Here is a 15,577-nt window from a genome sequence, read left to right as displayed (position 1 = left end):
CTTCCTTCCTTCCTTCCTTCCTTCCTTCCTTCCTTCCTTCCTTCCTTCCTTCCTTCCTTCCTTCCTTCCTTCTTTCCTTCCTTCCTTCCTTCCTTCTTCATCCGTAATCATTGACAACTGATTTTTGACAAAGAGACAAAAGTAATTCAATAAAAAAACAGTATAGTATTTTCAAGAAATTACCCGGGAATAGTTGGATTTTCATAGGCAAAAAAATTAAACTCAACTCATATTTTAAACCTTGTATAAAATTAATTCAAATAAGATTATACACCTAATATTAGAATAGAAAGTTATGAAGCTTTTAGTGGAAAATGTAGTAAAAATTATTTGTGACATTGGGTTAAACTGTTTTTAGATAAAGCATCTAACTCATGCTGTATATAAAATAAAAATTAAAGAATTAAGCATCATCAAAATTGGTTCTATGAAACACTTTAAGAGGATTAAAATATAAAAACGAGATGAGAAGAAATATTTGCAATTACATAGCTGATAAATAACTTCTATCTGTAAATATAAAGAACTCTCAAAACTCAACAATAAAAGAACAAAATAACCAAATAAAATAATTGTCAGAAGATTTGTTCAGACAGTTCATCAGAGAAAATGCCTAATGAGCATATCAAGAGATGCTTAATATCATTAATCATTTGAGAAATCAAAATTGCAACCATACTAATACCACTACATAGTCATTAGAATGAGTAGGAAAAAACTTAGAGTACTTAGTGCTAAATGTTGGAAAAAAATTCAGAACAGCTGGAACTGTCATATATCACCGATCAACATAGGAAAACAATACAGCTAGTATAAAAAAAGGCTATGGAAGTTTTTATACAGTTAAACATTCACTCACAGCATTACAGCAATCCATTTTTATGTACTTTCCAAAGGAAATGAAATCTATGTTCACACAGATAGCGGTAAGTACATAATATCTTTATTCATAATTATCTATAACTCAAAACTCCCAAGTGTCTCTCACTTGGGGAATGAATAAACAAATGATGGTGCATCTATAATGAAATTCTACTCAGCAACAGAAAGGAATAAAATATTGATATAAAAAATAAATTGCTCATAGTTACAGATAGTGGGTGTTTTTCTGAAAAGATAAAGATGTCTTTTGATTTTCTTTGTGGGGCTAAGTATACTTTGTAAGATCATGATCTCCTGAAAATAAAATTATGTAATTTAAATTAATAAACAGAAAAGGTCATAACATACTAAATTCTGTACTACTTTGGTGAGGTGGCAGTTTTTTAATCCTCAATTTAAAAAGTAGAAATTCTGAAATTTTCTGAATTCTCCAAAATAGAAGATACTATGTGCTATGTAATCAGTGGCAGTTGCTTAGACAGCGCTCACAAACTCACTGTAGCTCAATCAGCAAATTCATGTTAATTTGGCAACCTATGTGAAACTGAGCTAAGGGTATTTCTCAGTTTTGAGGGAAAAATCAGCAGTTTACTTAAAACCAGCCCTTATTTACTTGGGTAATGTCAGTGGATACCCCAAATTTAATCATATATATCTATAATGTTAAATAATTGTGTAGTAAACATGTAAACTAAGGACCTTAATCATGTCACACTTCAGAAGTGGTTGATGCCCATTGTTAGGATTTTCAATTACCATCCAGATTATAATCAACAATCATGGTAGAAATAGAATTCACTATTAAAATCACCTAAGCCTCTTTTTCTTAGATATAGAGTCACTCACTTGTATTCTCATCCGTTGAAGGGGAGAAGGAAACCTCCAGTGTATACGACGCAGCAGGTTCTGTGTCAGAGGGATTGACGTTACCTAATGCTATATATATATATAACATTTTATGCAGTAAATTGATTCTGTATTTCTAAAATGCAGAAGTTGAGGCTCAGAGGGATCGTCTTACCCAAAATCACATAGCTAGTGAGTGTTGCAGCTTAAAATGTGTACTTTTTTCTTTTTTTTGAATCTCAGAAATGCCCACCTCAGTTTGAAGACTCTGAAAAATATCCGCACAGGGTCTCAGCAAGTCAATTTAGTCAAATTTATGTAGTCTAGAAGACAATGGTAGTAGAGTGGGGTGTAGAACTTTCTGACAGCTTAGGTATTAATATATAATGAGAAATGCTCTTTAGCACCTTTTAGCTAAATTGTATTGGTGAAGTTTAGGCATAGCCTATCTAATCTACATATAACATATATATACACACACATTCATATACACACATAGACGTTTTCAAAATATAATTCTTTTAAACACAAATTTTAAGCTAGGTAATGTACTCATTGGATGAATGTTAAGGAAAAATTTGAGTAATCATTAGTAATTAACACTAAGATTATCTTATTTAATTTTAGAGAGTATTCTATTTTTTGTCTGATTTTATCATGTATTGCTGATTTTTGTCCCTTTTTCTTTTTTTTTTTTTTTTTTTTTTGAGACGGAGTCTTGCTCTGTCACCCAGGCTGGAGTGCAGTGGCCGGATCTCAGCTCACTGCAAGCTCCGCCTCCCAGGTTTACGCCATTCTCCTGTCTCAGCCTCCCGAGTAGCTGGGACTACAGGCGCCCGCCACCTCGCCCGGCTAGTTTTTTGTATTTTTTAGTAGAGACGGGGTTTCACCGTGCTAGCCAGGATGGTCTCGATCTCCTGACCTCGTGATCCGCCCGTCTCGGCCTCCCAAAGTGCTGGGATTACAGGCTTGAGCCACCGCGCCCGGCCATTTTGTCCCTTTTTCATAGTGAGAGACTGAACTGTCTGCCAAGACAAAGAAGAAAGAGATTACAAAAAGAAAAAAAGAGTCTTTATAGTCTTATAAATAGCATTTATAAGCCCAAGTTTTAACATTAGTATGGAGTAATTACCTAATGGAAAGGAGTAATAAAATATGTCAAGTGATAACTCTAAGCTATTACATCTCCTTTTAAGAGTTTATATAATCTGGCTAAGCTAGTTTTTTTTTTTTTTATGTAACTATTCAAAATTGAAGGCTAAATTAGCCTCTTCCTACAAACTCCAGGCTATTTAGAAGGTTGTTTAGAATTGAGGCATGGTAAGACACCTAATATCTTCAGGTCTACCACATAGTTGAGATATTTTCATTTACTATGCTTTTATTTGGCCATTTTCTTGACTAACAAAAGTGGCAGGGGAGATTCCTGCATGGATATGAATGATCCCATCTTCACAAGAGTCAAATACATACTAAAAACATTTGTGAGAATTATGTACCAAGAGCTGTAAAAATTGTGCTAAATGTATTACCTTATTTCATATTTACAGCAACTTTCTAGGTATATGCTGTTTTATTTTTGTTTTTGTTTTTGTTTTTTGTTTCTTGAGACAAGGTGTTGCTCTGTCACCCAGGCTAGAGTGCAGTGGTGCAATCGCGGCTCATCACTGACTCAATTTCCTGGGCTCCAGTAATCCTCCCACCTTAACCTCCCTAGTAGCTGGGGTCACAGGCACATGCCACCATGCCCAGCTATTTTTTTGGCTTTTTTAGTAGAGACAGGGTTTCATATTGCCCAAACTGGTCTTGAACTCCTGAGCTCAACTGATCTGCCCTCCTCTGCCTCCCAAAGTTGTGGGGTTGCAGGTGTAAGCCAGTGTGCCTAACTGGTATGTGCTATTTCAATCTAGTTTGTTTGTAAGGAAATTGAGTATTATCAGGTTAAACCATTTACATGTTTGAACTTAAATGTAAACTGGAGATCTGCTTGACTGTATTAATTGCATTCCTTGACTTTTCTATCCTCAAGTACAATCCATGTCATCTACAGACACTTTGTAACATAAGGTTTTGAAAATTGTCTTCAAATGCCTACTTTCTATTTAGCCAAGTTTTTCAAATGTGTAAGTTTCTGATTTCACAGATACAGGTTATTTTAAAGATTCACAAAACCTCAACAAATAATTGTTACTTGGATGAATCTCTCTTCTTATCCTGTCATTTTAATCATGAAGCAACTTGTGGCTATGAAGAAATTAAAAGTGTATTCCACATTCACACAGTAAATTATGGAGCCAAGTTTTGAAATTGAAATTTCTTGCCTCAACTGTTGTACTTCAGTTAACTTTATTAATGATCAAGAAAGGCATCACAAATACGCATGAATACAATAAACAAAGCATATTGCTCAATTTAGTGGAAAAAATGATTGTTAAGATAATAGAAATCAAGAGGTGAGTGGCACATCTCTGACTTAGAAAAGTGTTTCATAGATTATGACATCAAAAGAGACATAGAAAATGACATTTCTGTGGCCTAGTGAGGTGACCTGACCTAGGCTGTTTGTGGCTAGAGAAGAATGGCCCAGAGTCCTAGCCAAATGAGGCAACTGGTTACTCAGTCTCCACTTGATCAGCCCAAGCACTGCAAGGCCAGTATCTCAGCACACTTGTAAATAGGCTGATACACATTCAGCCTGATTTTTTTTTTTTTTTTTTTTTTACAGGTGCTTGGGTTATTAACATATTAAAGTATTCCTGTTTCTTTTAGTCAGTAGCCAGTTCACCCAGTCCCCTAAATACCTCTACCCATAGGTCTCTCCATTGTCCTACAGCAGAAGGGGAAACACCAGCAGCAGGATACCTCTGGGACTCCTCTTCCTTTTCAGCCTGCTGCCTGTGACCCAGCAGTCTGTTCCGACACGCTAGTTAGAAATTGCAGTCTTAGAAAATTTACTTTAACGGTTAAGTATTGGATTTTTTTCCTGGGAATTTTTGATTAATTAGTTATTTAAAATCCTGTTTAGGCACTCTAAAATAATTAAATGTTATTTGAAATCATCACCTAACCATTGAGCATCTCTTAATAATACCACCATAGAGTTATAAAATATAATCCATTTTTTAAAAAATCTGCTGTAATAGAATTACTATATGTATAATCAATGGTGGGATTATTACCACATTGCTGGTAGAAATGTAAAATGGTATAGCCACTCTGAAAAACCATTTGACAGTATCATGTACAACTAAACATACAAACCAGCAATTGCACTGTTGGTCATCAATGCCAGAGAAATGAAAATTTACTTCACTCAAAAACCTGTTTATGAGTTCTCATAGTAGCTTTAGTTTTAATAGGCCCAAAACTGGAACCAACCCTTCAACAGGTAAATGCCTAAACAGTGATACATCCATAGTATGGAATATGGAATACTACATAGCAATTAAAAAATATAGACTATTGATACCCTCAGAACCTGAGATGAATATTCAGAGAATTATACCATGTGGAAAAGGTTACAAAATTTATGATTACATTTATATTACACTTTTGAAATGACAAAATTATAGAAATGGAGATCACATTCAAGATTGCCGGGGTCAGGGATAGGGAGAGAGGGTTAGGGTGAGAGAGAGATAGGAGTGATTATAAAAGGACAATGTCAGGTATCCTCATAATGGAGCTGCTCAATATCTTGACTGTATTAATGTCAGTATCTTGGCTGTGATACCGTATTGTAATTTTTCAAGATCTTATCGTTGGTGGAGATTAGGTATCAAGTACATAGAAACTATCTGTACTGTTTCTATTTAAACACATATGTTACATTTTTATGGGGTACTGTGTTTCATATATAAAATATGTAATGATCAAGTTAGGGTGTGTGAGGTATATGTCACCTTGAATATTTATCATATCTTTAAGTTGGTATCATTTGAGGACCTCTCTTCTAGTTACTTTGAAATATAAAATATATATATATTGTTGCTTAGTCACCACAGTCTGCTATTAAACATCACAACTTATTACTTCTATGCTATTTTATGTTTGTATTCATTAACCAATCTTTCTTCATCTCAGCTTCCCAGTCTCTGGTATCTATCATTCTATTCTCCATGTTTGTGTGATCAAAGGTTTTTATCTGCCACATACGAGTGAAAACGTGCCGTATGTTTTTCTACGCCTGGCTTATTTCACTTAACATAATGGCCTTCAGTATAATCCATATCATTTCAAATAACATAATTTTATTCTTTTTTATGTCTGAGTAGTATTTCATGGGACATATACCACATTGTTTTTTATTCATTTGTTTATTGACATACACTTAATTTGATTCCATATCATTGCTATTGTGTATTGTGAGTAGTGCTGCAATAAACATGCAAGTGCATGTTACAGGTATCACTTTGATACATGGATTTCTTTACATTTGGGTAAATACCTAGTAGTAGGATTTTTGGATCATATGGTAGTTCTATTTTTTTGAGTAATCTTCATTCTGTTTTCGAGTAGTTATACTAATTTACATTTTCACCAATAGCATAAGTGTATGAGTTCTCTTTTCTCTACATCCTCTCCAATATCTGTTATGCTTTGTCTTTTTTTGTTTGTTTGTTTTTTTGGAGACAGAGTCTCACTCTGTCGCCCACGCTGGAGTGCAGTGGCACAATCTCGGCTCACTGCAACTTCCACCTCCCAGTTTCAAGCGATTCTCCTGTCTCAGCCTCCAGAGTAGCTGGGACTACAAGCGCGTGTCACCACGCCCAACTAAGTTTTGTATTTTTAGTAGAGATGGGGTTTCACCATGTTGGTCAGGCCGGTCTCGAACTCCTGACCTCAGATGATCCATCCACCTCGGCTTCCCAAAGAGCTGAGATTACGGACTTGAGCCACCGCGCCTGGCCACTGCTTTGTCCTTTTAATAACAGCCATCCTAACTGGGATGAGATGATATCTCACTATGGTTTTGATTCCCATTTTTATGAGGATTAGTGATGACAAACATTTTTTCATATACCTGTTGGCCGTTTGTATGTCTTCTTTTGAGAAATGTTTATTCATGTCCTTTGCCTATTTTTAATGGGATTATTTATTTTTTACTATTGAGTTGTTTGAGTTCCTCCTATATTCTGGACATTAGTCCCCTGTTGGATGAGTAGTTTGCAAATATTTTCTCCCATTCTATATGTTACGTCTTCACTCTGGTGATTATTTTGTTGTGCAGAATATAAATTTTCATTTGTTTATGTTTTATTTGGATGCCTATGCTTGAGAGGTCTTAGCCATAAAATGTTGCCTGGCCCAGTGGTCTGAAGAGTATTATACTTTTTTTTTTTTCTATTAGTTTTATGGTTTTGGAACTTACATTTAAGCCTTTAATCCATTTTGAGTTGACTTTTGAATATGGTGAGTAATACGGGTCCAGTTTCATTCTCCTGTATGTGGTTATCCAGTTTTCCCAGCATCATTTATTGAAGAGGGCCTTCTTTTCCCATCCGATGCTCTTGTCTGCTTTGTCAGATATCAGTTGGCTGTTGACTGTGAATATGTGGCTTTATTTCTGGGTTCTCTACTCTGTTCCATTTGTCTGTCTGTTTTTATACCAATATCATGGTATTTGGTTACTGTAGCCTTGTAGTATGTTTTGAAGTCAGGTGATGCTCAGGATTGTTTTCACTATTCTGGTCCTTCTTGGTTCTATACAAATTTAAATATTGTTTTTCTATTTTTGTGAAAAATGGCATCAATATTTTAATAGAGATTGTATTAAATGTGTAGATTTCTTTCTTTTAGACATATTTTAGTTATATTTATTCTTCCAATCCATGAGGATGAAATGGATTCCCATTTGCTTGTATCATCTTCAGTTTCTTTCATCAATGCTGCAGTTTTTCTTGTAAGGATCTTTTATTTCCTTGGTTAAATTTATTTCTAGCTTTAAAAAAAAATTTATTTTTGTGGCTATTGTAAATAAGATTGTTGCCTTGATTTTTTTTTCCAGCTATTACACTGTTGGCATATAGAAATACCATTGATTTTTGTATGTTGATTTGTATCTTGCAACTTTGCTGAATTTATCAGTTCTAAGAGTTTTTGGCGATTTTGTTTTTTCTAAATATAAGATAACATTGTTTATAAAGAGGGATGTTTTGACTTTCTCTTTTTTAATGTGGGTGCTTTTTATTTCATTCTCTTGGCTGATTGCTCTGCCTAAGACTTCCAGTACTATGTTGAATAGGAGTCGTGAAAGTGGGCATTCCTCTCTTGTTTCAGGTAATAGAGGAAATGCTTTCGACTTTTCTTCATTCAGTATGATGCTGGCTGTGATTTGTCATACATGATCTTTATTATTTTGAGATATGCTCCTTCTATGCTTCATTTGTTGAAAATTTTTATTATGAAGGGGTGTAGAATTTTACGAAATGCTTTCTTGGTATCTACGGAGATGATGATGTGGTTTTTGTCCTGCATTCTGTTGATTTAATGTTCCATATTTATGATTTGCACATATTAAACCATCCTTGCATCCTTGGTATTAATCACAATTTATCATTGTGTATTATCTCTTTGATACACTGCTGGATTTGGTTTGCTAGTATTTTTGGACATTTTTGCATCTGTTTATCAGGGATATGGGTCTTCAAATTTCTTTTTATGTTGTTGCATCTTTCTCTGGTTTTTGTTATCAGGGTAATGCTTTCTTCATAGAATGAATTAGGGAGAATTCCCTCCTCTGATTGTTTGAAATAGTTTGAGGAAGATTTGCATTTTATATATATATATATATTTATATATATCTGTGGTAGAATTTCCTAGTGATTCCATCCAGTCCGGGGCTTTTCTTTGCAGGGAATTTTTTTTATTACTAATTCATTCTCACTACTTGTTATTGGGCTGCTCATATTTTCTATTTCTTCTGATTCAATTTTGGTTGCACATTTCCAGAAATTTATCGATTTCCTCTGGGTTTTCTGTTTTGTTCACGTATAATTGTTCATCATAATCTCTGATGATCACTAATGATGTCTCTTTGTTCATTTCTTATTTTGCTTATTTAGGTCTTCTCTCTTCTTGATTAGCCTACCTGGTAGTTTATCAATTATATCCATCTTTTCAAAAAACAACTTTTCGTTTTATTAAATCTTTTTTATTTATTTTTTTAGTTTCTATTTTGTTTAGTTCTTATTGCATCTTTATTATATACTTTATGTTAATTTTGGATATGGTTTATTCTAGCTTTTCTAGTTCTTGAGATGCATGATTAGACAGCCTATTTGATTTATTTTTCCTGTTTCTTTGATGTAGGCGTTTATTGTTATAAAATTCCCTCTTAGCACTGCATTTGCTGCATACCACAGGTTTTGGTAAATTTTGTTACCATTTTTATTTGTTTCAAGACATTTTTTTGTTTTCCATCTTAATTTCTTCATTGTTCCAATGGTTTTTCAGGACTACGTTGTTTGGACAGTTTCCAAAGTTTCTTTTGTTTTTTGATTTCTAGTTTTTTCCATCGTTGTCTGAGATGATTCTTGATATAATTTTGCTTTTCGCAATTTTGTTGAGACTTGTTTTGTAACCTAACATGCAGACTACCCTGGAGAATGTTCCATGTGCCAATAGAAAGAATGTATATTCTGTAGTTATTGGAGAGAATGTTCAGTAAATATCTGTTATGTTCATTTGGTCTTAAGGTCCAGTTTAAATCCTATGTTATCTTGTTGGTTTTCTGTCTAGATGATATGTCTAATGCTGAAAGTGGGGGTGTTGTGGTCCCCCAGTATTATTGTATTAGAGTCTATCTTGCTCTTTAGATCTAACAATATTTTCTTTATGAATCTGGGTGCACTAGTGTTGGGTGCATGTATATTTAGAATTGCTATAACCTCTTGTTGGATTGATCCCCTTGTTTTCATATAATGACCTTCTTTGTCTTGTTTTACTATTTTTGACTTAAAGCCTATTTAATCTGATATAAGTATAGTTACTCCAGCTTGCTTTTGGTTTCTGTTTCTATGGAGTATTTTTTCCCACCTCTTTACTTTCAGCCTATATTTGTCTGTATAGTGTATTTCATGGGCAAGCCTGAGTATGGAGGCTACACTGCCAGTGGGGGTGTGGTTACCACTCAGCCCCAGACAGGCAGCCCCCTAAATGCAGCACCAGCAGCTGCAGCTGTGGTGGTGTGTAGAGTGGGGTAAAGGGTCATACTCTCTATGTGTCAGCCTGAGCATAGAGGCCACTCTTGCAGTGGGGGCAGGGTCAATGTCCTCAGCCCCAGACAGTGAGCTCTGAGGCTTGCCTACCTGAGATCCTAATGGCAGCAACTGCTGTAGTAGTGTGCATGAGGGAAGAAGGGATTCTACATTTCAGTTGGAGCCACAGACTGTGCTAGTGATGGGGAGTAGGTCACCTCTCAGAGTCCCAGAGAGGGAGCTCTCACGCTCTGTAAAGCACACACTTTGGATTTCTTTGTCCCGGAGGCTGCCTCCTTGGTATGCTGCACCATCTTTTCCATGGAAATAGTACTCCATGAAAATTAGGGTATTGGGGACATTGCAGTACCTTTGAGTCCAGCTTATGCTGTGCCCTGGGCGGGCACTGTGGTATGTCAGTGGGGTAGCCTGGAATGTAGAGATATGGGGGCTGCGATTTCCAGGATAGAATGCAGTTCAGTGATGGCTGTGTTCTCATGATGGCGCTGTGCTGCAGCTGCTTTGGTCTCCAGGGTGTATTTGTCTTAGCACGAGCTCCTGATTGGGTGCAATGCCCTTGCAGGGAATCCACATCACTGCACATGCTAGTGTCAGGATTCATGTGGGTAGCAGAGTCTTTCCATGGTGAGGATGTGGACTGCTTAGGGTCTCTCACTTGCTCTCCAGGCTCTCAGCCAATCTTGGCTGAACTGGCCACTCATTTCCTTCCCTTTCTGTGTCTCAGGTGTTTTGTGTGACTTCTCTGGTGAACTCCAGTGCTCTCTCCTAAATGTTCTATTCAGAGTGTAATTATCTATTCATAATTTTGGTTCTTCTTTCTGGAGAGGGCAAGTGTTGGATGTCTCTAGTCAGCCATGTTGAACCTCTCCTTTTCTGTATTATTTCTTAAAACTGAATATGAACCTATAATTATTTCATAATAAAAGTTTAATGAAAAATGAAACATTGATGCCCCCATACCAGACCACAGATCTTTGAACTATAATCACATTCCACTTTCTATTCGCAAAGAATAAAGACATTTTCTTCTCTTGAAGCCTTAACAATTATCTTTCATTTATATTGATTCTGAATAGTTTTTCTTTGTCAATCCCTGGACCAATTATTGGTTCTGGGAGAATGGAATATTCTGATTAGGTTAAGCCAGTCAGGGCCTACTACTCAAGAGGAAGTGGAGCCCATTACTTATAAATCATAATGGTAAGAAAGAAGGAGAGATGGTTTCCGGGAGAACTAATTTTTAAAGTAAACAGACAAACAGTAAGTTCCCACTGCTATCCTAATCTATTTAAATAATGCCCTGTATTTGAACCTTTAGATGATTTCTAATATTGCTTTATTTTAAATAATGTCATTATAAACACAATTATGTACACTTTTCTGATAGTAAGGATTATATATTTTGGAAAGTATCCTATAATTGATAATACTATGCCAAATAGTCCACATTTCATGAATTTTCATTGATTGATTGATTTATTGATTCATCAAATGTAATTGTACTACAGACATCAAAGCGAGCAAAATTTCAAGAATAACAGGTAGGTGCCATCTGCCCATATGTGATGAAGGTTGCAGTCACAGGATAATTATAGATTTCTAAGCCAACAGACTAGAAGATAACTAGTTGTGATGATGGAGGAAGTGATTGGTATTAAAACTGTGTTTTACATCTGAATTCTTAAAAATTAATCAGGCTACAGGAAGCATGTTCTACAGCAAGAACAAATGGGCTCACGTAAAGATGTAAGGAAGAACCTGGGAAAACAGAAGGTGGAGCTGCCTGGAACTTAGATTTGAGGACCGTGGAATAGGAGATGGAGTTAAGGGAAAATTAACTTAATGAGTAATTGAACGGTAACAGAAAAGTAACTAAAGGATTTCGAAAACATTTTAAGCAGTTTGACCTTAAGTGAGAGCAAGGGGATATTGGTACAATGGTTTTAAGCAAAGAAGTGACATGCTCAAAATTACTTTGTGGCTTAATGAATGTAGCAAGTGGAATAAGAATGGAGGCTAAAGGACAAATACAAGGTAATTGTGGGAATTCGGATAACTAAGATGTTACACTAAGTTAAAGTGATGTGTGTGGACAGTAGAGGAGAATGGAGAATGGAATAATACTTCATAAGGCAGAATGAATTACACTTAGCCACTGGAAGAGAAAGCCTAGGGAAACAGAATAGAAAAAAAAAAAGTAATTCTTAAAATTTTAGATGTTTTCCAAACGAATGTTGTCTTATCATTACCAACATGTGGGATTTTTGTTTTAAAAAGCATTTTAAAGGACATTTCATTATTGACTTAATTTGCATTTTCTTGTTCTGGCCTTGAGAGAGAACATTTCCAATATGTCTGTCAGTTGTTTTTTACTCCTTTATAACGTGAAATCTATTGTAACTTTCTCAGGGAATATGTGAGATAGGAAGGATTATATAATCTTTCATTTTTAAGGTATCTAGTTTCTATTAAATGATCTATGAGTATTTACTCAATACTACAATTTCCCATCTAAATTTATGTTTACTTTTGATCTAATTTCCCTTAGAAATCAAGTTCATCTTTTATTTCAGATATTTTCTAACATATCTAACTGGAGAAAGATTTCCAAGGCTGAATTTGTATTTACTTCATTCATACATTAAATTAGCAAGTATTTATTGAGTACCCATTTTGTGCCTGAAACTGTTCTAGGCCTTTAGACTATTTACTTTCAATTAAGGAATCTCTACACACAGTCACAGCACCTTACCATTTGTCTATCATGCAACTTTAGCAATCTCTTCATCTTGACATGTAGTGTGTTCAATTAAAATAATCACTTTGTTCTTCCAACTACTTCTTCAGGTAAATTGAGAGTTAGTAGTAAAATAGTTTTTACTAGTTTAATAACTGTAATTCTAAAACTATGCATGCTTATTTCAATATTTTAAATTGTTTTTAACCCTGATCATCAAAAATTTTTCCAACACAATGACTTATCAGTCATATCAAATTTTTATTTATCTCTCTATGAAATAGAAAATAACTTTCAGTGAGACTTGTGTACCTGAGAATTATTTTGCCCTTATAAATATTTGACAAACTACTTGGTAGAATTTTTTATTTAAAATTCCAATTGCTGTGGATGTTGCTCTAATTTGGTATTACTTTAGGTTCTTTGGTTGCAAAAATAAAAACAATTTAAAAAGATTAAGATTCTACTAACTTACACATTATTCAAACAAACAAAAAGGACTTACATAAAGGATACAAAGTGGTTAAAGGTAAACATTCAAGTTTAGGAAAAGAGATAAAGGCAATGCCTGGCTGATATCAGCAGGAGTTCAGAAACATTTTACCAGGGTGCAGCCTCATAATAATGTAATTTAATGATATCTTACTTCTCCATTCTAAATTAATATTCACAGAGAAAAACACTTGAGTATCAGGGACTTGAGATATTTTGATCAAGCCAGTCTGTATCACATACTATGTCTCCTTGTTGCCATAGAGATTGGAATCTGCTCCCAGAAGAAGGGGTAATAGGTAAGCAAAGAGAATTGAAATCACTGTGCATGCTGACCAAAGTCATAGGTAAGTAGTAACTTCCCACTCAGTTTTCAATTCCTAAAATGCTCCTGTTTCACATAATGTGTTTACCTCACATACCATTGAAAATTATCTTATTACATTTAATTAGGAAAACCAAAAGTGATTTTTGGATACCGCTCCTAAAGATGACTGACACCAGTATGCTCTGTGCCGTGGTTTGAATGTGTTCTCCACAGTTTGTGTTTAGGAAACAATCTCTAAAGATATATGTTGATAGTATTTGGAGGTGGGTACATGATGTCTTTCCATGTGATGCCTTCCTCCTTGTTATGAAGCAAAGAAGGCCCTCACTATATGTGGCCGCTTGATGTTGAACTTTTCAGCCTCTAGAACTGTGAGAAATATGTATTTTTTAAAATAAATTAGCCATGTTTGATACTCTCTTAAAGCATCACAAAGTTAACTAAGACAGAAAACTTGTACAAAGACTGGGGTTGTTACTGCAAACCACAAAGTATCTGAGACAGGTCTCAATCAATTTAGAATTTTATTTTTCTAAGGTTAAGGACATGCTGCAGAGGGAGGTCTGTGCCTTTCTCCAAATATGATTTTACAGGCTTCCATATTTAAAGGGGAAGAGTGGGCTGGATGGGAAAGAGGAAAGGTATGGTAATCCATATGTTGCAAAAGAAAAGGAATAGGTAAGTGTTCCTCTAGTGTCAGAAAATTGGCACTTTACATAAGATAGGGTGAACATAGAGTAGGTACTTGTGGAGATACTTAACCTTTTATCTGTAGCTATCTGCTTAGGAACAAAAGGAAAGGTAGTTTCTAGCATGACTCAGCTTTCAGCTTAATTGTTTCCTTTTGGCATGGTGAATTATGATCCCAAGTTTTTATTTTCTTTTCACATTGCTATACCAATTACCCAAAGATGTGAAAGTGGCTTTAGAACTGGGTAATCAGAGACTTGGAAGAATTTCAAGGAACAGGCCAAAACAAAAACAAAAACAAAAACAAAAAAACACTGTATCACTGTATTTCCCTGAGCAGAGCATTAAGGTCTATTCTGGTGAGGGCTCAGAAGAAGAGCTGTGTAGGCAAAGTCTAGATGCCTTAAAGAGTACTTAAGTGTTTGTGACCAGTATGTTGGTAAAAATAGAGACATTATAGGCAATTCTAATGAGGTTTCAAATGGAATTGAAGAGCAAGGCATTGGATACTTAAGTGAAGACCAGCCTCGTTACACAGTTGCAAGGAACTTGGCTGCATTGTGTCCATTCCCTAGGGCTTTATATAAGGAAGAACTTAAAAATGATGAACCAGGATATCTGACAGAAGAAATATCTAAGCAACAAGCATTCAGGATGCTGCTTGGCTACTTTTAGAGATGCAAGAGCAAGGAGATACTTTAAAGACTGAATTTAAAGGGAAGCAGGTTTCGAAGACAATCCTAAGTGGGTGACCACCCAAAATTTTGTTACAGAGATTCATAGGGATAGAATCCAGCCAGGCGGTATTTATTAAGACAATGGGAGAATGACCCAAAGCCATGTTTAAGGCTGCGCCTCCCATGTCAGGCTCACAGCTTTAGAATGGCAGGACGACTTCCAGTGGCCCTGGGACACTTCCACAGGCCCACAGTCCACCTCAACTTTCTGCTCCTTGCATTTTGGCACAGCACGGTTTGGCTACTTCAGCTGCGACTCACATGCGCCCAGGTGCAATGTTAACCTTCTCTCTGGAAGTACAAGAGGTAAGTGTTGTCCAGTTTAGGCACCAGATAAACTGGGGCTGAATTGTGCTCAGCTCCTTTTTAGCTATGACTGGAAGCAAGTTACTTATCATTCCTGTAACTCTTTCTCCTCAGTTGTAGAAATGAAAAATATAACAGTAACTCTTTCATAGAGTTTATGTTGAGAATTAACTCAGCAAATTAACAGATGTCACCACCATAAATATTAGTTGGTGTTGTTATTATTGTTATTATTCTAGCTTAAGACTCTATCAACAATACAGTGGAAGCATATGGCATCCTATGATGTCATATAAATTTGAGAAATCATATAAATTTACATGAGAAATTTGAAAAATCA

The sequence above is a fragment of the Theropithecus gelada genome, chromosome 5 (genome assembly GCF_003255815.1).
Source record: "Theropithecus gelada isolate Dixy chromosome 5, Tgel_1.0, whole genome shotgun sequence".
Classification (NCBI taxonomy): Eukaryota; Metazoa; Chordata; class Mammalia; order Primates; family Cercopithecidae; genus Theropithecus; species Theropithecus gelada.
The sequence above is the reverse complement of the archived record's forward strand: the minus strand, read 5'-3'. Positions refer to the sequence as shown.